This window comes from Macaca thibetana, chromosome 6, assembly GCF_024542745.1.
Source record: "Macaca thibetana thibetana isolate TM-01 chromosome 6, ASM2454274v1, whole genome shotgun sequence".
Taxonomy (NCBI): Eukaryota; Metazoa; Chordata; class Mammalia; order Primates; family Cercopithecidae; genus Macaca; species Macaca thibetana.
In genome coordinates this window covers 110724581-110737383 of record NC_065583.1, presented here as the reverse complement: position 1 = coordinate 110737383, position 12803 = coordinate 110724581, and the positions used below count along the sequence as shown (strand labels likewise).

Genomic DNA, 12803 nt, shown 5'->3' with positions numbered 1-12803 from the left:
ATCTTACACAAGTTGGGTTCTCCAGGAGCACAGTGATTTGGGATCTGCATGCAATATATTTTTTCAAAATCAACACCCATAGAAGGAACAGAGCAGGAAGCAGGACAGGGCAGATGGAAGAGTGGAACGCCAGTGCAGGCCTGGCGAAGTCTCAACCACAGGATGTGCTGTGGAGTATGTATGATGGAACAGAATTGCTGTGCATTACGACAAAATAACCAGGCCTTGTAACACAGCTTCAATCAGTCATTGGTTGTGGGCTACCCCAGGAAGCTGAGGCAAGCCTTAAAGAAGCTGACAGCTGCAGGCTGTGAGCTAACAACTAGACAAGCTCCCCCTGAAAGTGGGATCCATGACACACATCTCTGTGTCCGCCACGGCATATTTTCTTTTTTGATTTGCATTTCTTTCACTATTACTGAAGTTTTAAAATATTTACAGATTAAAATGCACATTGAATCCTGCTTTAAAACACTCTCAATCTCATGTACAACCCCTTCCCCAACAAGGGGCCGTTGAATTATTCCATTCCTTGAAGTGCTTTCAAGCCCCAGTGCAGTTTAGGCAGGAAAGATAGTGACGAGGTTGAACAGGGAGGGAAGGATAGAACCCAATTGAGGAGAGAACTTGGAACTTTATGTACTGGCAAGAAGACAGTCACCAAATGTCCCTGAATAGGGGGGTGTCGTGATGAAATTCTGGCCTATCACAGTGATTCTAGCAAAAGATGTCAGCACCACAATCCAGCCTTAAACGACACTCAGACAACTCTCCTTGAGCAAGACTTGACCTTTCTGACTTTCTGAGAGTTTGACCTTTCAGAGTTCTTCCATATCCAATTCTCACTGGACAACCACCCAACCATGGTGAGTAAGTTAAGGTTAAAGATTATGGTAAGCAGCAACAACCGATGGATTAGAAAATAAAGAAAACATGGCCAGGTATGATGGCCCACACCTGTAACCCCAGCACTCTGGGAGACCAAGGCAGGCCAATTACCTGAAGTCAGGAGTTCCAGACCACCCTGGCCAACATGGCAAAACCCTGTCTCTACTAAAAATACAAAAATTAGCTGGGTGTGGTGGCAGGTGCCTGTAATCCCAGCTACTCAGGAGGCTGAGGCAGGAGAATCGCTTGAACCCGGAGGCAGAAGTTGCAGTGAACCAAGATCTCAGTACTGCACTCAAGCCTGGGCAATAGAGCAAGACTGTCTCAAAAAAAGAAAAGAAAGAAAAGAAAAGAAAAGAAAAGAAAAGAAAGAAAGAAAGAAAGAAAGAAAGAAAGAAAGAAAGAAAGAAAGAAAGAGAGAGAGAGAGAGAGAGAGAGAGAGAGAGAAAGAAAGAAAGAAAGAAAGAAAGAAAGAAAGAAAGAAAGAAAGAAAGAAAGAAAGAAAGAAGAAAGAAAGAAAGAAAGAAAGAAAGAAAGAAAGAAAGAAAGAAAGAAAGAAAGAAAGAAAGAAAGAAAGAAAAAGAAAGAAAGAAAGAAAGAAAAGAAAGAAGAAAGTAAGGAGGGAGGGAGGAAAAAAGGAAAAAAAAGAACACAGTGTAGAAGCTATACCTGAACATGGTCCAGGCAAGAACCCCACAGTTGGAATTAGAGTCAAAGGAGGCCAGATGCAGTGACTCATGCCTGTAATCCCAGCAGTCTGGGAGGCCAAGGCAGGCAGATCACCCGAGGTCAGGAGTTTGAGACCAGCCTGGCCAATACGGTGAAACCCCATCTCTACAAAAATACAAAACTTGGTTGGGCATGATGGCGGGTGCCTGTAATCCCAGCTACTCAGGAGACTGAGGCAGGAGAATCACTTGAACCCAGGAGGCAGAGGTTGCAGTGAGCCAAGATTACGCCATTGCACTCCAGCCTAGGCGACTGAGCAAGACTCGTCTAAAAAAAAATAAAGTTGTTAATTGTTATATTGTTATAAGTACATAATAGGTATATATATTTATGGGGTATATAAGATATTTTGATACAGGTATACAATGAGTAATAATCACATTAAAGTAAATGGGGTATCCATCAGCTTAAACATGTATCATTTCTGTGTGTTACAAACATTTCAATTACAGCTTTTTAGTTATTTTATTTTATTTTTATTTTATGTACTGTTTTTTTTGAAATGGAGTTTCACTCTTTTTGCCCAGGCTGGAGTGCAATGGCTCGATCTCAGCTCATTGCAACTTCCACCTCCCAGGTTCAAGCAATTCTTCTGCCTCAGCCTCCCGAGTAACTGGGGTTATAGGCATGCGCCACCACTCCCAGCTAATTTTTGTGTATTTTTAGTAGAGATAGGGTTTCACTATGTTAGTCAGGCTGGACACGAACTCCTGACCTCAGGTGATCCACCCGCCTCAGCCTCCCAAAGTGCTGGGATTACAGGCGTTAGCCACCGCATCTGGCCCAGTTTTTAGTTTTTTAAAATGTACAGGCCCGGCGCGGTGGCTCACGCCTGTAATCCCAGCACTTGGAGAGGCTGACGCAGGTGGATCACCTGTGGTCAGGAGTTCAAGACCAGCCTGACCAACGTGGCAAAACCCCGTCTCCATTAAAAACACAAAATTAGCCGAGTATGGTAGTACACACCTGTAATCCCAGCTACTCAGGAAGTTGAGGCAGGAGAATCGCCTGAACCCGGGAGAAGGAGGTTGCAGTGAGCTGAGATCGCACCATTGCACTCCAGCCTGGGCAACAAGAGTGAAATTGCTGGCCGGGCGCGGTGGCTCACTCCTATAATCCCAGCACTTTGGGAGGCCTAGGCGGGTGGATCACGAGGTCAGGAGATCGATACCATCCTGGCTTACACGGTGAAACCCCATCTCTACTAAAAATACAAAAAATTAGCCGGGCGTGGTGGCGGGCGGCTGTAGTCCCAGCTACTGGGGAGGCTGAGGCAGGAGAATGGCGTGAACCTGGGAGGCAGAGCTTGCAGTGAGCCGAGATGGCACCACTGCACTCCAGCCTGGGCGACAGAGCAAGATTCCGTCTCAAAAAAAAAAAAAAAAAAAAAAAAAAAAAAGAGTGAAATTCCATCTCAAAAAAAGTACAATAAATTGTTGCTGACTATAGACACCCTGTTGTGCTATCAAATACTAAATATTATATTCATTCTATGTAACCGTATTTTTGTGCCCGCTAACCATCTCCACTTCTGCCCACTCCCAACTATCCTTCCCACCCTCTGATAAACATCCTTCTACTCTGTCTCCATGAGTTCAATTGTTTTAATTTTCAGCTCCCACAACTAAGTGAGAACTTGCAAAGTTTGTCTGTCTGTTCCTGGCTTATTTCACTTAACATAATGTCCTCCAGTTCCATCCATGTGGTTGCAAATGACTAGATCTCATTCTTTTTTATGGCTAAATAGTACTCTATTGTGGCTGGGCGTGGCAGCTCACGCCTGTAATCCCAGCACTTTGGGAGGCTGAGACAGGTGGATCACAAGGTCAGGAGTTCAAGACCAGCCTGGCCAAGATGGTGAAACCCTGTCTCTACTAAAAATACAAAAAATTAGCCAGGAGTGGTGGTGGGCACCTGTAATCATAGCTACTCAGGAGACTGAGGTAGAGAATTGCTTGAACCCGGGAGGTGGAGGTTGCAGTGAGCCAAGAGCACCACAGAGCAAGACTCCATCTCAAAAAAAAAAAAAAAAAAAAAAAAAAAAGAAGGTCGCGCAGTGGCTCATGCCTGTAATCCCAGCACTTTGGCAGGCCAAGGCAGGCAGATCAAGAGAAGGAGATCATCCTGGCCAACATGGTGAAACCCCACCTTTATTAAAAATCCAAAAATTAGCTGGGCGTGGTGGCATGCACCTGGAGTCCCAGCTACTTGGGAGGCTGAGACAGGAGAATCGCTTGAACCGGGAGGAGGACGTTGCAATAAGCCTAGGTCATGCCACTGCACTCCAGCCTCAGTAACAGAGGAAGACTCCGTCTCAAAAAATAAATAAATAAATAAATAAATAAATAAATAAATAAATAAATAAAAATAGTGCTCCATCGTGTATATGTACCACGTTTTCTTTATCCATTCATCTATTGATGAACACTTAGGTTGCTTCCAAATCTTGGCTATTGTAAAGAGTGCTGCAATAAACATGGAGTGCAGATACCTCCTCAACATGCTGATTTCATTTCCTTTGGATAAATACCCAGTAGTGGGATTCTTTAATCATATGGTACCACTATTTTTAGTTTTTTGTTGAACCTCCAAACTGTTCTCCATAATAGCTGCACTAATTTACATTCCCACCAAGAGTTCCTTTTTTTCCACATTCTCACCAGCATTCATTATTGCCTGTATATTGCTTAAAAGCAGTTTTTACTGGGGTGAGATGATATCTCATCATAGTTTTGATTTGCATTTCTCTGATGATCAGTGATGTTGAGCACTTTCTCATATACCTGTTTGCCATTTGTATGTCTTCTTTTGAGAAATGTCTATTTAGATCTTTTGCCCTTTTTTAATCACATTAATAGATTTTTTTCCTGTAGAGTTGTTTGAGCTCCTTATATATTCTGGTTATTAATGCCTTGTCAGATGGATAGTTTGCAAATATTTTCTCCCATTCTGTGGGTTGTTGATTGTTTCCTTTGCTGTGCAGAAGCTTTTTAACTTGATGTGATCCCATTTGTCCAGTTTGGCTTTGGTTGCCTGTGCTTTGGGATATTACTCAAGAAATCTCTGCTCACACCAATGTCCTGCAGTTTCCCTGATGTTTTCTTTTATTAGTGTCATCGTTTGAAGTCTTAGATTTAGGTCTTTAATCCATTTTGATTTGATTTTTTTATATGGTAAGAGATTGGGGTCTAGTTTCATTCTTCTGCATATGGATATCCAGTTTGCTCAGCATCATTTATTAAAAAGACTGTCCTTTCGCCAACGTGTGGTCTTGGCACCTTTGTCAAAAATGAGTTCACTGTAGATGCGGGGATTCGTTTCTGAGTTCTTTATTCTGTTCCATCGGTCATGTGTCTGTTTTTATGCCACTACCATGCTGTTTTTATTACTGTAACTCTGTAGTATAATTTGATGTCAGATAATGTGAGTCTTCCAGTTTTGCTCAGGATGACTTTGGCTATTCTGGGTCTTTTGTGGTTCCACATAAATCTTAGAACTAATTTTTCTATTTCTGTGAAGAATTCATTGGTATTTTGCTAGAGATTATATCAAATCTGAGGATTGCTTTGGGTAGTATGAATGTTTTAACGATATTCATTCTTCCAATTCATGAACGTGAAATATCATTCCATTTTTTTGTGTCATGTTCAATTTCTTGCATCAATGCATTATAGTTTTCATTGTAGACATCTTTCTCTGCTTTCATTAAGTTTACATGTAGGCATCTTATTTTATTTTTAGCTATGATTAATTCTTGATTTCTTTTTCAGATTGTTCACTGTTCACATATAGAAATCCTACTGATTTTTGTGTTGATTTTGTATCCTACAATTTTACTAAATTTATTAGTTCTAATAATTTTGTGGTGAAGTCTTTAGGTTTTTCCAAATATAAGATTATCTCAACAAACAAGGATAATTTGACTTCTTCCTTTCCAATTTGGATACCTTTTATTTCTCTTATCTGATTGCTCTAGGTAGGACTTCCAGTACTATGTTAAATAACAGTAGTGAAAGTGGGTACCCTGGTCTTATTCCAGATCTTAGAGGAAAGGCTTTCAGTTTTCCCCTGTTCAGTATGATACTAGCTATGGGTCTGTCATATATGCCTTTTACTGTGTTAAGGTATGTTCCTTCTATTCCCAGTTTTTTTGTTTTTTTTGTTTTTTTTTTAGGGATGTTGGATTTTATCAAATGCTTTTTCAGCATCAATGGAAATAATCATATGGTTTTTATCTTTAATTCTGTTGATATGATATATCATGTCGATTGATTTGCACATGTTGAATCATCCTTGCATCTCTAGAATAAATCTCACTTGGTCATGATAAATGATCTTTTAAATGTGTTGTTGAATTTAATTTACTGGTATTTTGTTGAGGATTTTTATATCAATGTTCATCAAGGATATTGGACTATGGTTTTCTTTTTTTGATGCATCTTTGTCTGATGTTGGTATCAGGGTAACATCGGCCTCATAGGATGCGTATGGACTTATTTCTTCCTCCTCTATTTTTCAGAATAGTTTGAGTAAGATTGGTATTAGTCCTTCTTTATATGTTTGGTAAAACTCATCGGTAAAGCCATTGGGTCCCAGGTTTTTCTTTGCTGGGAAACTTTTTATTATGGCTTCAATCTCATTACTTGTTATTGGTCTTGTCAAGTTTGAGATTTCTTCATAGTTCAGTCTTGGTAGGTTGTATGTATCTAGGAATTTATCCATTTCATCTAGGTTTTCCAATTCACTGGCATATAGTTGCACATAAGAGCCTCTAATGATCCTTTGAATTTCTGCAGTAACCAGTTCTAATGTCTCCTTTTCATCTCTGATTTTATTTGGGTCTTCTCTTTTTCTTTTTTTTTTTTTTAATGAGTATTTTAATTCAGTTTCAGAAAAAAAGGGTACATGACTTTGATGAGAAAGCATAAAATTAAGAGGCTTTCCTGGAAATCCAAGAAAAAGAAATAACCACTAATGTGTTCAATAATTTTCTGGATCTTCTTCTTGTGTCAAAAGCTATATATTTTCTCCTCAAAAGTAGCTGCTCCAAGAACTAACTAGCCTTCTTTATCTCCCTCTAACTGGAACAGACTAATTCCCCTCCACCCCCACCTCTCTTCTTTCAATAACACTGCATAGGTGTTAATGGCCTGGGCTCTCACCAATGAACAGAATTGTCCTTTAAGCCAGCAACCCACAGGCAGTGGCACCCAAAGCCTCACCCCCAGTCCCCAGGGCAGAAGCCACAGAGCTGGCATTGTTTCCACTGTCTCAGGAAGAAGGAGCCAAAAGCTGACCCTCAGCACAAATCAAAACCCAATATGGAGACAGAATAACTGCTTCTAGAGTTGGCAAGTTGTGGGCAAAAAAGGGGAGTTTTTGCAGCCACCCCATCTTTAGAAACAAGGGGGAAAACTAGACCCTTTTCCACTATTATGGTCTACAAGGTACTCTACTGCTCCAAGAGGATCTGAAAGTACAAAAGGATCTAAACAAATAAGGAGAACTTTTCCCAGGCTGGAGATAAGAATGAAAAATAGAAAGATGGATGAATGTAATAAGGTGTAGGAAGATGATGCTGGGAACCTCTGTTCTTCACATGGCTGCCAGTCCCATCGGTTACCCTCACCATTGGGTCAAACCCAATCTTGAGACTGGGCAAACTTTTTATCATGGCTTCAAAGCCTTGTTATTGGGGTCCCTGGAAGGTTGTATGTATCTTAGGAATTTACTATAGGTTTCCAAATTCACTTCAATAAGAGTACTCTATCCTTTGAACAGTAACCAGAGGACAACACGGTAAGAACAGGACAACCACTCCAGACTGGTATAGCTGGGGAATCTTCAGGCCTTTTCCTAGGTCCCCCACATCAAGTGTTGGATCCCATTCCAGGTATGATATATGAGAGGGAAGACGAGTGCAAACTTAGCTGTGTGGATCAGTGCTGGCCCCAGACACAGGGACTTTACAAGTTCCAAATAAGACTCAAAGTTCCCCGGGAGTAACAAGGCCGACATGCCAGAAAGAGACCCCTGCACTCAAAGCAATACCAGTGCCACAGTGGCAGATGGACATCGCCATGGGAAGAGACCAACTGTAGATAGTGATGTGGGGAGATACAGGACGGTTTGAACCTATATTCGTATTCCAGAACCGCTCCATCTCTTCTTTGGCTGTGGTTCCCAAAGGAACAGCATTTCCGATATAGAGCTAAGGGCTAAAGTGGACTCAAAGGCAATCACGACCAACATGTTTCAGCAAGAGCACAGCCATCTTGGGTTCCAGTCTCCTCTCTTTTTCTTAGTTAGTCTGGCTAACGGTTTGTCGATTTTCTTGATCTTTTCAAAAAACCAACTTTTTGTTTCATTGATCTTTTGTATTTTTTTCACTTCAATTTCATTTATTTCTGCTCTGATCTTTATTATTTATTTTATTCTACTAATTTTGGGTCTGGTTTGCTCTTGCTTTTCTAATTCTTTAAGACATGGTTCCCAACCTTTTTGGCACCAGGGACCAGTTTCATGGAAAACAATTTTTCCATAGACAGCAGGGGGTGATGGGGGATGGTTTTAGGATGAAGCTATTCCACTTCAGAACATCAGGCATTAGATTCTCATAAAAAGTACGCAACCTAGATCTCCTGCGTGCACAGTTCACAGTGGGATTCGTGCTCCTATGAGAATCTAATACCACCACTGATCTGACAGGAGGCAGAGCTCAGGTGGTAGTGTTCACTTGCCCACCCGCCACTCACCTCCTGCTCTGCAGCCTGGTTTCTAACAGGCCACGGACCAGTACTGGTCCATGGCCAGGGGGTTGGGGACCCCTGCTTTAAGATGCATTATTAGGTTGTTTATTTGAAGCTTTGCTACTTTTTTATGTAGGTGCTCATTGCTATAAAGTTTTCTCTTAATACTGTACCCCATATGGTTTGCTATGTTGTGTTTCCATTTTCATTTGTTTCAGGAAATTTTTTATTTCTTCATTGACTCACTGGTCATTCAGGAGCCTATTGTTTAATTTTCTTTCATGTGTTTGTATAGTTTCCAAAGTTCCTCCTGTTATTGATTTCTAGTTTTATTCCACTGTGGTCAGAAAAGATAATTGGTATGATTTCAATTTTTTTGTTTTTTAAGACTTGTTTTGTGGCCTAACATATGGTTTATCCTTGAGAAGAATCCATTTGCTGAGAAGAATATGTATTCTGTAGCCATTGTATGAAATGTTAGGTGAATATCTATTAAATTCATTTGCTCTATAGTGCAGATTAAGTCTGATATTTCTTTGTTGATTTTCTGTCTGGATAATCTCTCCAATGCTGAAAGTGAGGTGTTGAAGTCTCCAACTATTGTTGTATTGGGGTCTATTTGACTCTTTAGCTCTTATAATATTTGCTTTTTATATCTGGGTGCTCCAGTGTTGGATGCTTACATATTTGTAATTGTTATAAGCTATTGCTTAATTGACCCTTTGTTATTATATAATGACCTTCATCATCTCTCTTTATAGTTTTTGTCTGGAAATCTATTTTGTCTGATATAAATAGAGCTACTCCTGCTTTTTTGGTTTCCATTTGCATGGAATACTTTTTTCTATCCCTTTATGTTCAGTCTATGTGTGTCTTTTTAGGTGAAGTATGTTTCTTGTAGACCACAAATCATTGAGTCTTGTTTTTTTATCCATTCAGCCACTCTCTGTCTTTTGATTGGAGAGTTTAGTCCACTTACATTCAATGTTATTTTTGATGAGTAAAGATTTATTCCTGCCATTTTATTATTTGTTTTCTAGTTGTTTTGTGGTCTTCTCTCCCTTCTTTCTTTCCTTGCTGTCCTCCTTTTAGTGAAGGTGGTTTTTTCTGGTGGTGTATCTTAATTTTTTCTTTTTACTTTTTGTGTATGCATTATGTGTATGTATTTTTCATTTAAGGTTACCATGAGGCTTGCAAGTAATATCCTATAACCCATTATTTTAAACTAATGACAACTTAACACTAATTGTGGCCAGGCACAATGGCTCACGCCAGTAATACCAGCACTTTGGGAGGCCAAGGCAGGAGGATCACCTGAGGTCAGGAGTTCCAGACCAGCCTGACCAACATGGAGAAACCCCATCTCTACCAAAAAGACAAAATTAGCCAGGTGTGGTGGCACATGCCTGTAATCCCAGCTACTCGGGAGGCTGAGGCAGGAGAATCACTTGAACCTGGGAGATGGAGGTTGCAATGAGCCAAGATCGCGCCATTGGACTCCAGCCCGGGCAACAAGAGTAAAACTCCGTCTCAAAAACAAAAACAAAAACAAAAACAAACTAATTGCATAAACTAACCAACAAGCAAAAATAAAACTAATAAAACCCTCTACACTTTTAAATTCTTCCCCCAACTTTTTAACTTTTTGTTATTTTTATTCATTTCTTTTTTCTGTCTTTTTTTGTTGTTGTTGTTGTTGTTTTGTTTTGTTTTGAGACAGAGTCTTGTTCTGTTGCCCAGGCTAGAGTGCAGTGGCGCAATCTGAGCTAACTGCAACCTCCACCTACCAGGTTCAAACAATTCTCGTGCCTTAGCCTTCCATGAAACTGGGATTACAGGTGCACACCACCATGCCCAACTAATTTTTGCATTTTTAGTAGAGACGAGGTTTTGCCATATTGGCCAGACTGGTCTCAAACTCCTGGGCTCAGCTGTCTCAGCCTCCCAAAGTGCTAGAATTACAGGCATGAGCTGCTGCACCCAGCCTCTTTTCATATCTTTTTTTTTTTTTTTTTTTTTTTTGAGACAGAGTCTTGTTCTGTTGCCCAGGCCGGAGTGTAATGGCACAATCTCAGCTCGCTGCAACCTCCACCTCCTGGGTTCAAGCAATTCTCCTGCCTCAGCCTGCCAAGTAGCTAAGATTACAGGCATGCTGCCACCACACCTAACTAATTTTTTGTATCTTTAGTAGAGACTGGGTTTCATCATGTTGGCCAGGCTGGTCTCAAACTCCTGACCCCGTGATCCACCTGCCTCAGCCTCCCAAAGTGCTGGGATTATAGACGTGAGTCACCACGTCTGGCCCCCTTCTATTCATATCTTATTGTAATGTCTATGTCTTGAAAAGTTGCTGTAATTTTTATTTTTGATTGGTTCATCTTTTCATCTTTCTACTTAAGATACGAGTAGTTTATACACTACAATTACAGTGTTATAATATTCTGTGTTTTTCTGTATACTTACTATTACCAGTTAATTTTGTACCTTCTGATTATTTGTTTTATTTATTTATTTATTTGTTTGTTTGTTTGTTTTCGAAACAGAGTCTTGCTCTGTTGCCCAGGCTGAAATGCAATGGCAGGATCTTGGTCTCACTGCAACCTCCCCCTCCCAGGTTCAATCAATTCTCGTACCTCAGCCTCCCAAGTAGCTGGGATTACAGGCAGGCACCACCACTCCTGGCTAATTTTTGTATTTTTAGTAGAGATAGGGTTTTGCCATGTTGCCATGTTGCCCAAGCTGGTCTTGAACTCCTGACCTCAGGTGATCCACCTGCCTCGGCCTCCCAAAGTGCTGGGATTACAGGCCCTTCAGATGATTTCTTATTGCTCATTAACATCCTTTCCTTTCAAATTGAAGAACTCTCTTTAGCATTAATCTCTTGTGGAACAGGTCTGCTGTTGATGAAATCCCTCAGCTTTCATTTGCGTGGAAAAGTATTTTTCCTTCTTTTTTTTTTTTTTTTTTTTTTTTTTTTTTTGAGACGGAGTCTCGCTCTGTCGCCGGGGCTGGAGTGCAGTGGCCGGATCGCGGCTCACTGCAAGCTCCGCCTCCCGGGTTCACGCCATTCTCCTGCCTCAGCCTCCCATGTAGCTGGGACTACAGGTGCCCGCCACCTCGCCCGGCTAGTTTTTTGTATTTTTTGGTAGCGACGAGGTTTCACTGTGTTAGCCAGGATGGTCTTGATCTCCTGACCTCGTGATCCACCCGTCTCGGCCTCCCAAAGTGCTGGGATTACAGGCTTGAGCCACCGCGCCCGGCCCAAGTATTTTTCCTTCATGTAAGCTAGTATGATGCTACATTCTTAAACATGTCTCCTGAGGAATATATGTATATATCTGTGTTGGGTATCATAGGAGTAAAATTTTCTGTATTATAGAGTATGTATATGTTCAACTTTCATCAATACTTTCAAATAGCTTGCAGTGCTATAAGCAATACACAGGAGTTCCAGGTTGTTCCACATCTTAGACAACACTTGGTGTTGTCTGGCTTTAAAATTTTACTTGTTTTTGTAGTTGTGATATCACATTGCAGTTTTAGTTAGCATTTCTTGAATGTCTAATGAACTTGACCATTTTTTAATATTTTTGCTGGCCATTAGGCTAGTTTCTCTGTAAAGTACCTGTTCTTTTGCCCATTTTTCTATTTTTCTATTGAGTGAATTATATGTTTGTTTTCTTACTGATTGGCAGGGGTTATTTATACATTTTGAATATGAGTCCTTTTGGGGGATTATGTGTTGTAAATATTTTGTCCTACTCTTTGAATTGCCTTTTCACCCTTTAGCCATGCCCTTACATGAATAAAAGTTTTTATTTCTACTATAGCCCAATCTGTCATCATCATCATTATTATTATTTTATTTTATTTTTTTTTTTGAGATGGAGTTTTGCTCGTGTTGCCCAGGCTGGAATGCAATGGCATGATCTTGGCTCACCACAACCTCCGCCTCCCAGATTCAAGCGATTCTCCTGCCTCAGCCTCCCAAGTAGCTGGGATTACAGGTACCCGCCACCACACCTGGCTAATTTTTTGTATTTTTAGTACAGAACGGGTTTCATTATATTGCCCAGGCTGGTCTTGAACTCCTGATCTTGTGATCTGCCCGCCTCGGCCTCCCGAAGTGCTGGGATTACAGGCATGAGCCATCGCACTCGGCCTCCTATTTTTAACTTCTGAAAACCTATTTTGTTTTACATTTCAATTTAGATCGCAATCCTCTAGAATTTTTTTCTAATTTAAGGAAATTGTTTATTACTTAAAAGTATCTTAGCAAAATAGAAGCACCAATTTTATGCCATAATTTAATTTTTTTAAAATTGATATAACATTTTATGGTTTTTTTTTTTTTTTTTTTTTTTTTTTGAGACAGAATCTTGCTCTGTCACCCAGGCCAAAGTGGCACAATCTCAGCTCACTGCAACCTCTGCCTCC

The 12803-nt window shown here is 40.5% G+C and overlaps 1 protein-coding gene and 1 pseudogene across 1 annotated transcript in view; one reads left to right on the top strand and one right to left on the bottom strand.

Annotated features, from left to right (window-relative positions):
• The window catches only part of MRPS36 (mitochondrial ribosomal protein S36), a 587034-nt gene that overhangs the window by 409064 nt on the left and 165167 nt on the right, over positions 1–12803 (top strand). The gene's annotated exons all lie outside the window — the stretch shown is intronic.
• Positions 6760–7932, bottom strand: LOC126956557 (succinate dehydrogenase cytochrome b560 subunit, mitochondrial-like; annotated as a pseudogene).